The following is a 14,682-nucleotide window of genomic DNA, read 5'->3' as shown; positions in this document are numbered from 1 at the left end:
AGGCCCAAGATGCCTACAGGGCATCTATGGCACAACCCCTTTGCCTCAGCACTAACTAGTGAAGGACTTAGATGGCACTGAACTGGCATTGGTATAGAGCAGAATAAGATGCTTTCAACCCTGACTCAGAAAAAACAAAAAAGCAATTCTGTATACACCATGGCCCCACGCCTAATGAATATTCAGTCTCCCCTTCCACCAACCAAACAAAAAACCACAGTAACAGTAACTAGAAGCGGCCTGATGCTGTTTCTATTATGCTATTCACATCTAAAGAAGGCCAGGAGAGTGGAGCAGCATATGAGATTGACTTGAGATGACCCGGGCCCACCTAAAGAACAAGTAGATTCAGTGTTTTGAGTCAATTTGATATTATTTATTGGAGGAGGTGACTGATGAATTAATTCCCTACTCTGTCTGAGACCGGAAGAGTTCGTTTTTCAGTACCTACCTTAGTGACAAATAAAACATGCATACTCTACAGTAAAATTGGAAGAATATTAAGAAGACTTAGCCACATATAACCCCATTGATATGGGTTGGATGTGGCTTAAATGCCTGCCCCTAAAAGTTTGATGCTGGATGCTTGGCACACGCTGTGGTGATGATGACATGGAACCTTAAAGAAATGGACTTTACTGAGCAGTACTTAAGACAATTGGGGGTGTAGCTTTGGAAGGGAATGCATGGCTCCAGTCTGTTGGAAGGTTCCTGCTACGTGGATTCCAGCCCTCAGGATAGAACTGCCATTAGCTCCTCACTGGATCCAGCATTGCATCCTCCAAAATGAGGAGCTGATAAACCTCTTTTCTTTGTAAAGTAATGCTTTTGGCTTTTTGTTATATTAACAAAAGCAGACTAATACACCTCCTCGGTCACATTTTGTTTCTTTCCATTGTTATTCTTGTCCATATTTTACACAGTTGATTCATGCAATTCTATATCTTGATGGGGTTTTTTTGTTTTGTTTGTTTTGTCTTTTGCTTAGCATCAGCATTTCTCCATATTAGGAACTATTTGACAGCTTCATTTTTATTGTTGCCCATTTTATTATTAAATGAGTGGATCACAATGTACCAAATGTTCTCCTAAGCATGGGACTAGCTGTTTCCAAGGCCCTGGTGGAGACCTGAGTGCCGAAAACGTTGCTTATATTTGTATTCCCTTGAGGCAAATTATGTACAGTAGCATTACTGAGTCAAATGACTTATACATTTTCAAGACTCTCTGTTGTTATTAAATTGCAATTTATATTTAAGAACTTCGAATCTAGCCTTCCCAACAGTGAGTGTTAACTTTTAAAAATTGTCTATAAGTTAGTTAAGTGAAATTTTTATAATTATTCATCAAGCTTTGTTTATTAGTCAGCCTGGGCTCTTCCAGCTTTATTCCATAATTATACCTATAAGTCTTAAGACAACAGCAATATAGTTAAGAGTTCCTGCTAGACAGTGAGACTTGGGATAGAGGACATCTTTATCTCACCCCTCCCCTCAAGGCTCAGTATCCTGTAGGGGACTGGGGGGAGATGGTAAGAGCCAGAGGTGGTGGATGACTTCAAGGAAACAGCCTTTTCCAGACAGAGCAGGACAGGTTTAGGTATGGACTCAGAGACTGTGGTAGCATGCACAAGACCCACATGAGATGGTGCCAGACAAAATCCCAGCACTGAGAAAGGGAAGGGCACACACTCTTAACTAAGGAGCTATTTGCAATTGATCTCTACTAGGAAAGGGAAAGTCAGTTTGTTTGTTTGTTTGTTTGTTTGCTTGCTTGCTTTCAACAGAATGTCACTGGGTATAGCAACCACACTCCAGGCCAGGCTACATGCTCAGGAGCAGCCAACCAACAAAAACCAGGTTCCTTGGAGTTTTCATGAGCTTTGTTTTGTTTTTTAAGAGAAAGAAAAAAGTTGGCTAGATAGGGAAGTGAGGAGAATCTGGGAGAAGTCAGGGAAAGAGAAAGAATATGGCCAGAAAATATTATATGAAATGCTCAAAGAATAACCAAAAACATAAAAAGACAGTCCCTGCTTAAGCAAGCTTCCTTACTTTGAATCATAGCTCCCCACTTGTATATGTAATGTATATGTGTGTTTATGTGTGTGTATATATGCACACATATATATATGTGTGTATATATGCATATGTATATATGTATATGTGTGTGTTTATACTATAATCGTCCTGAGACAGAGGAAACCATCCTCCCCATTTCTCAAAACCTTGTCTTTTCTTATATTTTAATAGAGATAAGACAAGTAACAGTGTCTTTGTAAAGAATACGACAGATCTTAGGGAAATAATATCACCTACAGCAAAACTCAGTGAGTATTAGCTACTTGATTTTTGTCTTTTGTAAATTTTCTTCCATATGGGCCTCACTTTTCTATTGAGAGCCTGAAAGGTTTTTGCTGCTTGCTTGTTTGTTTTTAACCAGTATTGGGGATTGAACCCAGAGTCCCACACATGCTAGGCAAGTGCTCTACCACTAGACTGTATCTTCAGCCCTGTAGGGATTTTAATTGCTTCATTATTAATTTGAAAGAGTTCTTATACGAAAGGCAATATCCCTTGTCACTTGGGAAGAGTTTCTAATTGGTCCTTAGAACTACGGTTCTCCCTGATGGCCCCATGAGATTATCTTGGAGCTACTCTGGGAGGTAAGACTGCAGGGAGGAGCTATAGGCAGATTTGGGAGGAGCTATAGGCAGATTTGGGAGGAGCTATAGGCAGATTTGGGAGGAGCTATGTCTATAGGCAGACTTAGGAAAAGCAAAGCATTGTGATTCTCAGAGATGCACTCACTCGCTATACTTGCTTTCCGTCCACAATGGTGCCCGTCTCACAAGTGAGGTAGGAAGGGATGAGGAAGCCCTCCTGAGGCACAGGCAGTGTGGCCATTGCTGAAGCTCATCTGCGCCTAAACACAGCCCATGTTACTATGCGTTGGGCAAGAAAACCATGGAGCCTTCTGAAGCCATTCTTCCTTAGTTTATAAGGATATTTTGAGGTAGGAAAAGTGGCTATTGCTATCTCCATTTTACATCTCCATTCCTATAAACTCAATGCTTTTCTGTCAAAAAGGGTTCCAAGGAGTGAGAGAGCCCCTGTTTTTGTTTTCATTTTTTATGTCTATTAAAAATAAACATGCTGAGAAGCTGCCTTTTAGCTCTTTATCAAGCCTCAAATGACATGTAGCCCTTGTCAAATCAGCGTTGACGAAAGCAGCCAGCACAATTTGCGAGACATGGGGAATAAACTCGGTGTAGGGCGGGTTTCCCCTCCATTGATCAAAACAGCTTTTGCTGAATTGATGGGCAGCCAGAAGCCTCCTCGATCCCGCCGAGGCTAAGATGTGCCTTAGCAGGAAACTGCCCCCAAAATGGCCTGCCTGGGTTCAACTCACGGGGCACCAGGCAGAATATTTAACCTGGGAAGTGCACAGACGGGCACATCTCCTGCCGAGTCAATTTAATCAATACTTTCCTTGCTCTGGAAACTCGGGCCGTTTACAGAGAGCAGAGCCACACTCCACAGTAAAGGGGCTTTAAATTCTAATGAGCTTTCTCTGAGCTAATTAGTGACTTTGCTAAGTGGAGGCTTTCTTTGTTAGAAAACACACCCTGGCCTCGGAAAGTGCCAGCTTTCTTTCCCCTCGCTGTCTCCTTTCATCTTCTCTCTCCCAGCCTGCAAGGAAAGGACTCGTGCCCTGCTGGAAGACGAGGTTTCTGGGGTTTTTTTGTCTTTAACTGATCAGCGTTGCATTTTATTTGTAAGAACCACAAAGTACAAGAGATGAATTTCTCCCAAATCCTACCTGTCACCAGCCTGCCGGGAAGGAGAGGATAAACACAGCCTCTCTGGCAGAGACCAGACAGCATGCCCCTCCCAATACCCTCCCCATCTCCGGTAGCACAGCAAAATTTGGTAATTATAAATCAAGCAAATCTAAGGTGCAAACAGGGTCCCCACTCTTGGCTATTGAGAACGAGGCCCAATCATTTGTCTCCACAACACAAACTCCAAAACCCTTGGTAAGTCTCAGCCATAAAGCTGATTACTCACAGGGATAGTTGTAGAGGAAAATCTTTTTCATCTGAAGCAGGGAGGGGAACACGATGAAGGACGAGAAGGAAGAGATGAGCAGGGGTGGCTACCACTGGGGGATTTTGTGCATCAGAATTAAGAGTTGGATAAGAAGTGAGATTTCTCTCCTTCTCACTTTCCTGCCTTGTTGTCATTGTCCTCATCTGGATCTCTCTGTCACCAGCTCCATCTCCATTCTCCTGTCCCTTCTGAGTACTTGATGAAGACACCCTGCCTGGAAGTCATTGCATTCAGACCTCTGAGTTGCACTTAGAAGTCTTTGGGACTGATGGAGATAAATCCCCGCCAGGCTTTTGTTACCTCTCGAAGTGGCCCCTGTCATTTATTAGACGAATTAAAGTATCAATTTCTGTTTAAACATTAACAGGGTGATGCCAAATATTAGTCAGTTCCTAATAATTTTGAGGGATTAAAAAGATAATAAAAGTAATAGTCCATTACATTACCTACTTCAGCAAGATTGTAATGAACGTAATAAATTCTGGATCAGGGTTGTAACAACTTCCATCTATTTAAAATGAATTTGTAGGGTTACTTTCATTAACTATGTATATGGGGAAAATGATCTGACATATCACTTTAAAAGAGCTGTAAAACCGATTAGGAGAAAATATGCTTTCCAGACAGGGATGCTGGCCACTGGAGGCAACTCCATCCCTGTGAACATGGGACCAGAGCAGCAGAGCAGGTCAGCCTGTGTGTGTGTCCTTTCTGAAAGTACCTGCCCTTTGCTCTAATCAAACCATATCAGCAATACCGCTGGCAAATGAGGGAGAAAGAGCCTTCTTCCCCCTTTCTCCGTTTTTTTTTTCTCTTCTCCCTATGTACATCTCCACTAAGGAACCAAGCCCAGCTCTGGGAACTTGTACAAGGAATCAACCTGATGCCTGAGGCCCAGCCTGTCCTTTAAGCCCCCCAGGGAAAGCCGCCATATTAAAGGGGCCCATGCCCTCATTGCTAGAGGAGACGGGGGAGCGAGCACTTGACTGCGCCACAGAAATTACTGCTGTACCTCGAATGCCCGCTTCATTTATCAATTTCATCGCAGAAAAACCCATATGACTGCCTTGTTCAGTCGCACGCTAAATCGAGTCACAGAAAGCTCCCCACCACCAGTCAACTGTGTTATGCAATGGGCCTGGATAAAGTAACTTGAAATACCAGTAATGATTTATACTTAATTGAACTCCTAAGTGATTAAAGTGGCAGTAATGAATGAAGAACGCCATCCTCATTCGGGCCTGCTCCACACAGCCTCTCCGAGCATCATAGCACTGACTGTGCCTTGGGAAGTCAGCAAGGATGGTTGGCTGAAGCCTGCTCATTCCCTGGACTGCCCCAAGCTGCCCATCTGGGTCCTGGCTAAATTGCTCTCACTTGCAGTAAATGACTCCATAAGCACCGAATCAGACCATTGATCCTTTTTATTAGATTACCCAATTGGAAGGTTAATGCATTTGCATTTGGCAAACGGAATCGGTCAGCCTGAATCCCACACAGGGATGGGTGTTTAAATGGGCACACGCAGCAAACGACTCTGTCAACATATTGATTCCTTGGCAGCAGAAACCAGATCTGATGGTCTTCCTACTCCCAAGAAGCCAGCCACTTTGAAAAGGCACCGGAGAGGGAGGGGTCTTCTTCAGCAGGAGGACAAGAGTACTCCCTACCCCCAACCTCTGCATCCTGCAAAAGTTTTCCATCCTTCAGGAAACAGTAAAGGTAGATAGTGTGAGTACCTTGGAACAGGAACCTTACTACCTTCTCTAAATGAAAAAAAAATACCAAGATTTAAATTAGTAACAGTGACAAACCTCAGAAACAAACAAACAAACAAAAATCTGGACTGGGAAAAACTCAGGCTAGGGCAATCACTCCTGCACAGGTTTCTACACCCAAGTGAAGGTGTGCTCATACTGTCTCAACACACCAAATGCAGCCTATGGAGTCAGCTTTTTTTTTTTTTTGTAGGATTTTCTGCTAAGGAAATTCATTATTGATTCCCAAGTAGTTCTGCACCAGAGAACGCAGCCACAGTTCGGGAAGGATTAGAAGTTATGCTAAGTCACTCTAGGCCACCCAGAAATCACCCCAATAGACAATGACCTCTACAGATGGGGACACTGAGGCTCTGAGGGAGAGTAGGGCTTCCGAGAGAACCCCGCCCGCCCACCCACCCACTCAGGGAGTGCATAGACAGTTCTCCAGCCTTCCGCCTTCATGATCAGCCTCATGTTTCATCCTGGGGAAGAAGGCAGAACTCCACCAGAGGCGACTGGGAGGCTATGACAGTGAAGAAATGGCCCTTTTATACAAATGTCCTGAGACACTAGTCATATTTCTTATTCAGCTACAAAACCTAGGTCTTTGTCTAAAGTGTTGTATGAGGTAAGAGGCACTGTGAGCGTTGCTTGCAGGATGGATTTGTTCAGCGTCTTGCTCTGAGGACCAGGGACTGGCTTCATCATTCCAAATCATTTCTTTTCTTTTTTTTTCCTCCCTACTATTCACACTCCAGTAGCCAGGAACCTGGGGCACGTGAGACTGAAGGTTCAAGTCCCTGCACAGCTGCTCAGAGGTAGGGTTATCTTTCTGAGCATCTTCCATGTATTGTCCTGGCATTACAGGAGATAATATATATGCTAATAACCAACATGGATGTGGCCCTTATCCATGTCAGGCTCTCTGTCCATGAATCCTCTCTCCCTTCTAGGTTCACAGTGAAAGGGATATCCCCAGGCACCTACAGCTAATAACTGACTGCTATCATGTAACCTAGGATAGCCCACAAAGGAGCCCTTTTACCTGGCTCTCTGTTTTGCAGGAGAGGCCCCAGGCTTCTGTTCACTCTCTCTACTCCCTCCTGGGTGACCCACTTTTGAGTCTCTATGTGGACCCTGCCTAAGTGTCAGAGTCCTCGCATGCAGGACCTAAGAGTCCATATGTATTAAAGACCTGTTTCCATAATGATGATCTGATTCACGAATATTCCTTTTAAACTTTTATTCATCTGTTCAACCCCATCAAAGGCTCCGGCAATACTATAAAGTTCAAATGGCTATTTGTACTTCACAGAAACAGAAACTGAAGCCTGCAGAGACCAGGGATGGACCAAGCCAACATGGCTGGGAAGGGCTGAACTGGGCTTTAACTCTGAGCCCCTCAAAACCCAAGATGCATGCTCACCCCTGGGACCCTTTCTAAGACTCTTGGTATCACTGTGACAGGAGACAAACCAACATTCAGCAGGAATCTTGGGCTCTCCCTTCTCTTTCAGCTTGCTAATCCACAGAACCATCAGCTCCGGGGCAGACAAGGATAAGAATGTATCTGTCAGGGGGAAGTGGAGCATCATGGGTAAAGGAGGAAAAATGCTGAGTGGACAAGAGTTGACCTTAAGAAGTCATTGAGAAAGTGCCGAGGTGGCATGGTGTGGTGTCACAGGGGCCCCGGGACCCACAGGAGAAACTCCTATCTGATGGAGAATGCAGGGTGGACAGATTCTTCCTCATGATAGTCACAGCTGGGCAGCGTGAGGATGAAAGAGGACTCCAGACAGAGCAGCCATTCACACACACAAAGACGTGTTGGTACCCACAAACTTGAGGCCTAAGCAGCCCGTGTTTCCAGACCCCACAGGTTTATAGGACACAGAGTGTCTGAGGTGGGTGAGGCACACATCCTAAAAGAAACTGGCTGGATGTTTACAGACATGAGCACACCCTCTTATTGCCTAGAGACCTTTAGACCTTTTAGGAAGGGTCTACACATATGTGCAGGCTGTGTGTGTGTGTGTGTGTGTGTGTGTGTGTGTGTGTGTGTGTGCCTGGCACAGATCTCTATGTGATTTGACGAGGAGGATGGGTGGGCAATCTGTAAGTGACAATACCTGGGCGTGTGACTGCCCATGCATCTACACACAGGTGTGGGTATTCTGCATCCATAAGGGTTTTCTACTCACAGCTCTGCTGAGCTGCAGGATGCTGGAGCAACAGTAGGTCCAAGCAATAGAGATGCTATCCACAAACCAAGAAAATAGCATCTGCTTTGCCGTGCGAAGCCAGGCAAGCCCACCTGGAGCAGTGAACACTTGCAAAAGTGAGACCTTCTTTAGTTTATAACAGGATAGGCCTGAAATCGAATTTGGGTACCAATCAATCCTATTTGGTTTGCCATCCTCAGAGCCAGCTGAAGTGAACCAAAGCACAGGCTAGGCTAAGAGAGTTAGCCAGCTCTCTCCTCTAAAAGGCAATCATGAGTTTCCTGCCAATGCCCACGCAGCTGAAGGCAGCCAGGACATTTCTGGGCCTCGTGAACACATTCCTGAGCCACCTCTGACTCCTAGACTTTGGGGCTCTTCAGTCCTTTTGTGGTTGTTAGTTTTTCCCTACCCAGATCAATCTGACTTTCCACGCATGACCCAGGACAGGCTCCTGTCCGTAGTTGAGCACTGCTCATCACCAGAGCTGCTGAAGGCCAAGGAGCCCAGCTTTCTGTCTCTGGCCTGGACACTACAAGAGCTGAGCCCCACTTCGTGGCTGTGTGGTTTGGAAGAAGACCTTGCAGCAGCTGGAGCCCCACTTTCCTCATCTGTCAGATAAAGAGAGACCATCGCTCTTGTACCTTGATTCCGTGAGGGGACTTGAGCACTGACCTTTAGCAGCCTTGCTCCCTCAAGGAGATCACCGGGTCTTCTGCAGTCTGGTTTACTCACCTGTGAAGGAGGAGCAATAACAGCAAATGAGCTAATACAGAAGGTCACACTTTAAAGTTTTAGAAAGTGAGACTATTCAAGAACAGTCACCTGTGAACTCAAAGGCCTCAGTTAGATGCTCGGTTCTTGGTTCCATCTGCCTCTTCTGGCTGGATATTTCTCAGGGAACTTGAGTCTTGGCTTCAGGGTAAGGGGAGTGGGGGTGGGGGCACAAAGAAAGTCAGACAAGCAATTCCAGGACCCAAAGGATAGGAAGGCCTGGGGACAGAGACTGCCGGTCAGTAAGCACTGGCCCATAGCTCCCTGGAGCTGCGCAGCAGTGATTCAGGAAAGGGCTGACAAGGATATTAGCGATGTGAGGGTTTTTTTTTTTTTTTTTTAATCCTGAGTCCAGAGAAAATGCACGGTCAGGAATAAAGGCACCCAAGAGAGCACGGAGAAGGAGAAATAATCAGAATTAGCCAGCAGGCAGGCAGCAGGAGCTGGGGCAACACAGCCTGCAGAAGTCCAAAATCCCCTCCAGGACCCCAGGCTAGGGAGGTGACTAAGAAACTGTCAGGTCAGGCCAGGAGGACAAGGACACCTGGGCCCCCTGGAGCCTGGTGAGCAGACAGACAGATGGAAGGTGGAAAAGAAGCCATCTCCAGGTGAGTCCAGCACCCCCTGAGGCTGCTGTGTCCCCCCTGAGCCCTCCAGCCACGAAGCAGTGGAAAAGGTGCTAGGAAGGGCATCCGTTCTCTGCTCTTCATTGTCCACGGGGCTCTGGATGCGGGCACTTGGGCTGGGGGGGAGGCCAAGAGGCTGCTGCTCAGCTACTGCAGAAAGGCTGCTGGCAGGCAGGAGGCCTCCACGCCTCCCTACAAGGCTGAAGAGAGACACGGATGACAGAAACTATGAGTGGGCATTTGCCTGGGCTTCTTCCCAGGAAATTGCACGGGGTGTGTCAAGGTGTTCCCTGAGGTGGTCTCAGGACCTGCTCGGTGGACGGATTTTGATGAGCTAGAAGAGGATATCTATTTACAGGGGCTGTGGAATTGATAAACTTCCTACCTGATGTCTGCCTGTAACAAATCGTTTATCCCCTCTTAAGAAGCAGCCCTGGTTCTGAGTGTGTGTGTGTGTGTGTGTGTGTGTGTGTGTGCTCGCACATGCTTGAGGGCATGCGTATGTGTTGGGGGAGGGCAGAATTAATACATCAGCTCCTCATTCCACTGCAGATTCCAAATTAATGGAGTATAAATTAATGACAAGCGAAATGTGTGTGGTATCCTGGAAGCCCGTGTGTTTCCAGTGCCCCCGACTCTGCGTCCCTAGGCAAAGTGTTTCCCTGAACTGCTGTGCTATGAGTTGGATACAAAAGAATGAGTCTGGGGTCACCAGCTCCCCCTTACCATGCAGCTTTTGCTTTACAAAAGGCCTTATATGGAAGCTTGCTCACAGTCGGTGTTAATAATACAATTGTATAGAATTCCACTTTGCACGTATTAAAGCTTTTCACTTGATGAATACGATATTTATTTTAACATAACCTCAGGAATCTCATTTTAGTCTTTTTGTTCTTCCATATTTTCTCCAATAAATAAAGTCACTGGGGCCTCCCTTACTCTCTGACCTCTGGATTTCAATCCCAGTTTCCATCACATAGGTTCCTCTCAATGGAGATAAATTGATATCTAGATTCAGATGAGCTAAGGAGACAAAAGAGGTTCCCCCCAAATACTGTTGATTGTCCAAAGCCCTCTGTGGAAGGTGTTATACTATAGTTACTGATATGGAGATCCCAGAGGAGGATTCCCAAGAACCACCATGTTCCTTCCCAGCGTCCCATCAGAGCTGCACAGTGTCCGGGCCAGTGGCTGAGCAAACACCTGCTCCTGTTTATACTCCACCCTGAAATACCCAGTCAAGACAGGAATCACCTGGACCCCTCATTGCCACAGCCCACACTCTACGGGTCACCTATGTAGACATCAAACCCAAATCACAGCCCCCCAAATTTAATTTATTTCTACCTAAACAAGTTCTTTTATCATAAAGCAATAAATTTGCCTTCGTGCTAGCAATTTGTTGCGGGTGACATAACATTGCAAATTGATTAATCGCTACTGTACACGGCAAAATGAGAAAAGCAAGGAATTATTATGAATAGCGTCCGTCTTTTACGGGCGGGAGTCATTATTCAAAAGTGTTCGCTGGTGCTTACATGTGCCCTCGGTGCAGATTACATCCATTTACAGACTTCCCACATCATGCTTACACAAATCAACAAATGTGCATTTATTAAGACATAGAATGAAGGCTATTTAAAAGTGAAAAATGGCCTTTTGCATTACTTTTCTCTGAAGAAGAAAATCTGGGTGGTGCGTTCCTGGGACGCCACCCCCAAGGCTGTCACGTGGGTGCCTTTGGATTTGGTACATGCTGGCTCATACAAGCTCTACCAGATCTACCTGGCTTTGCTCCGACAGTCCCAGAAGCACAAACACCCTCCCCAGTGGTTCTGGAACTTTCACTCTGGCTCTGGAGACTTTAGCCATCAACGGTCACTGCCTACCAGAGAGAGGCACAAACAGATGAGCATTGTTAGTTCTCTGATGATGCGTCTCCCGGGAAGCAGGAGGGAACCAACATTAACTAGCAGCTGCCTTGGACCAGACACTGTCCTGGGTGCCTTCCTCCCATTGATGAGCAAGTACATGCAGCTCCCTGAAAACTCCTAAGCCTGATGTAAACTAGAAGAAACACTATTGCACACAAAGTGCAAAGCAGATAGATGCTCAACACATTCGAGCCATCGACAGTGTTATAATATACTGTTGAGCCATCTGACAAATGGAAACACTGAGGCTTGGTAAGGTGGTAAGGACCCTCAAATCACACAGCCACTTAGGAGCTAACTTTAAACTTTGCATGCTCTTTTTCACTAAATTGGCCTCAGAGCAATTTGATCCAAAGAGAGTGTAATTGCTTCCTCTAATCTGACACAGGGTACCACATACCACACACTTCACCACCCACTCTTTGCCCTCAGGTATACCCGATGAGGCATTTGCAAGAAGGCAGAGATGTTGAAACCTGTCCTTTCCCGGTCTCACATTTAAAGCCCAGATCACCTCTAACTTGGTTCCCTCCGTCCTCTTGTCCCAAGAGCTCTTCACCAAAGAGAGAGCTCTTTGCCATAGAAATGGGTCATCCACGGCCCCAGGAAATGCTGACGGGCAGTTCATACTCCAGTATTGATTATTCCCACTGAACTCATGCTTTGCGTAAAAATAGACAGAGATCTCAACTTTCATATTCTAATTCGATTTCAAAGCAACTTTTATGAAATGAGAAAAACCTTCATCATGTCACTGCTGCATTCAGGGCCATTAACCACTCCACAACTAGACTAGGGTTCCCTCTAGTCCCCAACGCCACCCAGCAGGCAGGGAGAGCTACTCATCCTCTTCTGAGAAAACTGAGCCACAGGCTTTCTTCAGATGCCCTGTAGCCAGGGATGGTCAGGCGATAAGCCTGGGCTGGGACCCTGTGAGCAGGCCTTGCCAGACAGCATTTTTTAAAGGGTACTCATCAGAGCCGCCAGCCCTGAAACTTTCCTGGGATTGGTATGCTATGCAAATCCTGGGCCTCCCCCCAGACCTGCCAAAGAATCCTTTGCAGATGTAGCCTGGCATCAGAATACCTGATAAGCTCCAGGTGTGATGTGTCTTTGCACATTAGAATTGGTGAACTACTGTCCCCAGCCGTTCTCAGACTCCCTACCCTGTTTGAAACCACAACACTGAATCACTGTTTACTGCAAGCCCTGGTTGACTCACTGGTGTGCCTCGCCTCAAGAAAGGAGACAAACCAAAGGTGACTCTTTGCTCTCTTGAGACCTAGTTAACCCTCTATCAGCTGCTCCCATCCTCAAGGCCCCCATGGCATCTCTGGGCTTTCATTAAGAGCAAGGTACCCCAATAGAGCTAGCTGTGGGTTACCCACTAGGTGCTCTATAAACCTTCCCAGGGTGAAGACAAGAAGACAGCAGACTCCCAGAGTGGACGGGACAAGGACCTTACCATGCAGTCTGGAGCTGTTTGCCACTGTTAGAGCCGCTGTTGTCAAACACCGCTGCCTCTGACTATTATCATACCCTGTCACTATTTTATGTGTCCTCATGGGCAGATATCCTCAAACTGCAGCATGCCCGTATCAGGACAAGCAGGGAAGCTCGCTGGTGCCCACATTGCTAGACCTCACCTTCCAGAATCTCTGATGTGTGAAGTCTGCGTGGGGCCTTCATGCTGCTAGTCTGGAGACAGGATTTTGAAAGTCTACACTTTATTTAAGGTCTGTGCCATTCCCCCACGTCTAATGCATAGTAGGAGCTCGATCTGTATTTGCAGAATGAATGAATGAGTGAATGGCTGTGCAAGCTTCACAGACTGGCTTCTTGCTCTCTCTCACGGTGTGTCCTCCTTCCTCTCTGTGGTCACACAGCACCTGTCAGACATCAGCAAGAACACCCTGGAGGAATGTGTAGCTAGGGGTCAGACAGCTATAGCTGTCTACACCCTCAGAAACAGGTCTTCTTCCCCATCTATGGTGGTGTGGAACTGGGCAGCCCAACTGGTTCTTTGTGGGAAAAGACCCTTTTAAATCCTGGCCCACCATGTCTCAGTGGGGTGATCTCAACACTAAGGTTCCAAAGAGTCTCAGTTTCCTCATTTGTAAGGCTAGGAGTTGATAATTATCTCTGAAGTCACGGTCAACACTGGTCTGAGGCTGCGTGTGAGAGGTCTCACCAGTGTCTGGCACGGATAGGGGACCTGTTCAGTGTCTGTCCCCCATTCATCCCCCACAATGCACAGACTCTGTGCAAGGGACGTCTCAGGAGTAATGAATCCCCTCATTGCAGCTAAACCACCCGTGGTCCTGGCTTTGTGGAGATGTACAATGAAACATGATAAATTACTGTCTTAAGCTGAAGCTTCACCCAAATATCCATTTCCCTGTCAAGTTAATTTTGTTTTGCGTCTTTTCTCGAGGGTTCTGACGAGGAGCATAGTTAGTACATAAACGCAGAATGTATGTCTCTGACGACTGGGAAGCTGATTCAGGGGGAGCGAGTTGGAGGCTATGGTGAATAAGAAGCCCCACCTCCTATCCCTGCCTGACTGGTGACATAGCTCTGAGGATCAGTTCTCTTCTGGTCAGTCTTTCCTCAGGGCATGGCAACACTTCACTTTCTCAGATGGATGAGTTTCTCCATCCAAGAACATACAATCCTTTTATGGAAATGTCTGGGAAAACATCCCTGAACCCAGTCTCTGGTCACGTCAAGAGCCAAGATCTCCTTTGTATAGTCTCATCTAACCCTTAGCCCCTAAAGACTTCAGGTCCTAAGAATAACACAGTCTTACATACTTCAGTGCAATGGTTAAGATTAGGAGGCTGGGTGGTGGCGGCGCACACCTTTAATCCCAGCACTCGGGAGGTGGAGGCAGGTTCCACCTCTGTGAGTTTGAGGCCAGACTGGCCTACAGAGCTGGTTTCAGGACAGCCAGGGCCACACAAAAAACCCTGTTTCAAAAAACCAAAATAAATAAATAAATAAAAAGAAAAAAACTAGGAAATTACCACAGATGTGATAGAATCTGGTTCATTATCCATTTCCAAAATTTTAAATTTCTCCCAGTGATGCTCTTGGTAGCCATTCATTTCCTCAGTTCAAGGTCCAATTTAGGACATGCTTAGCATTAGCATGGAATGTCTTTTCAGGTTCATTCCACTTAGAACTGCTCTATCCTGTCTTTGTTTTCCATGACTATGTTTGTCACTGTGTGTGTGTGTGTGTGTGTGTGTGTGTGTGTG

Source organism: Microtus ochrogaster, linkage group LG8 (assembly GCF_000317375.1).
Source record: "Microtus ochrogaster isolate Prairie Vole_2 linkage group LG8, MicOch1.0, whole genome shotgun sequence".
Classification (NCBI taxonomy): domain Eukaryota; kingdom Metazoa; phylum Chordata; class Mammalia; order Rodentia; family Cricetidae; genus Microtus; species Microtus ochrogaster.
The sequence above is the reverse complement of the archived record's forward strand: the minus strand, read 5'-3'. Positions refer to the sequence as shown.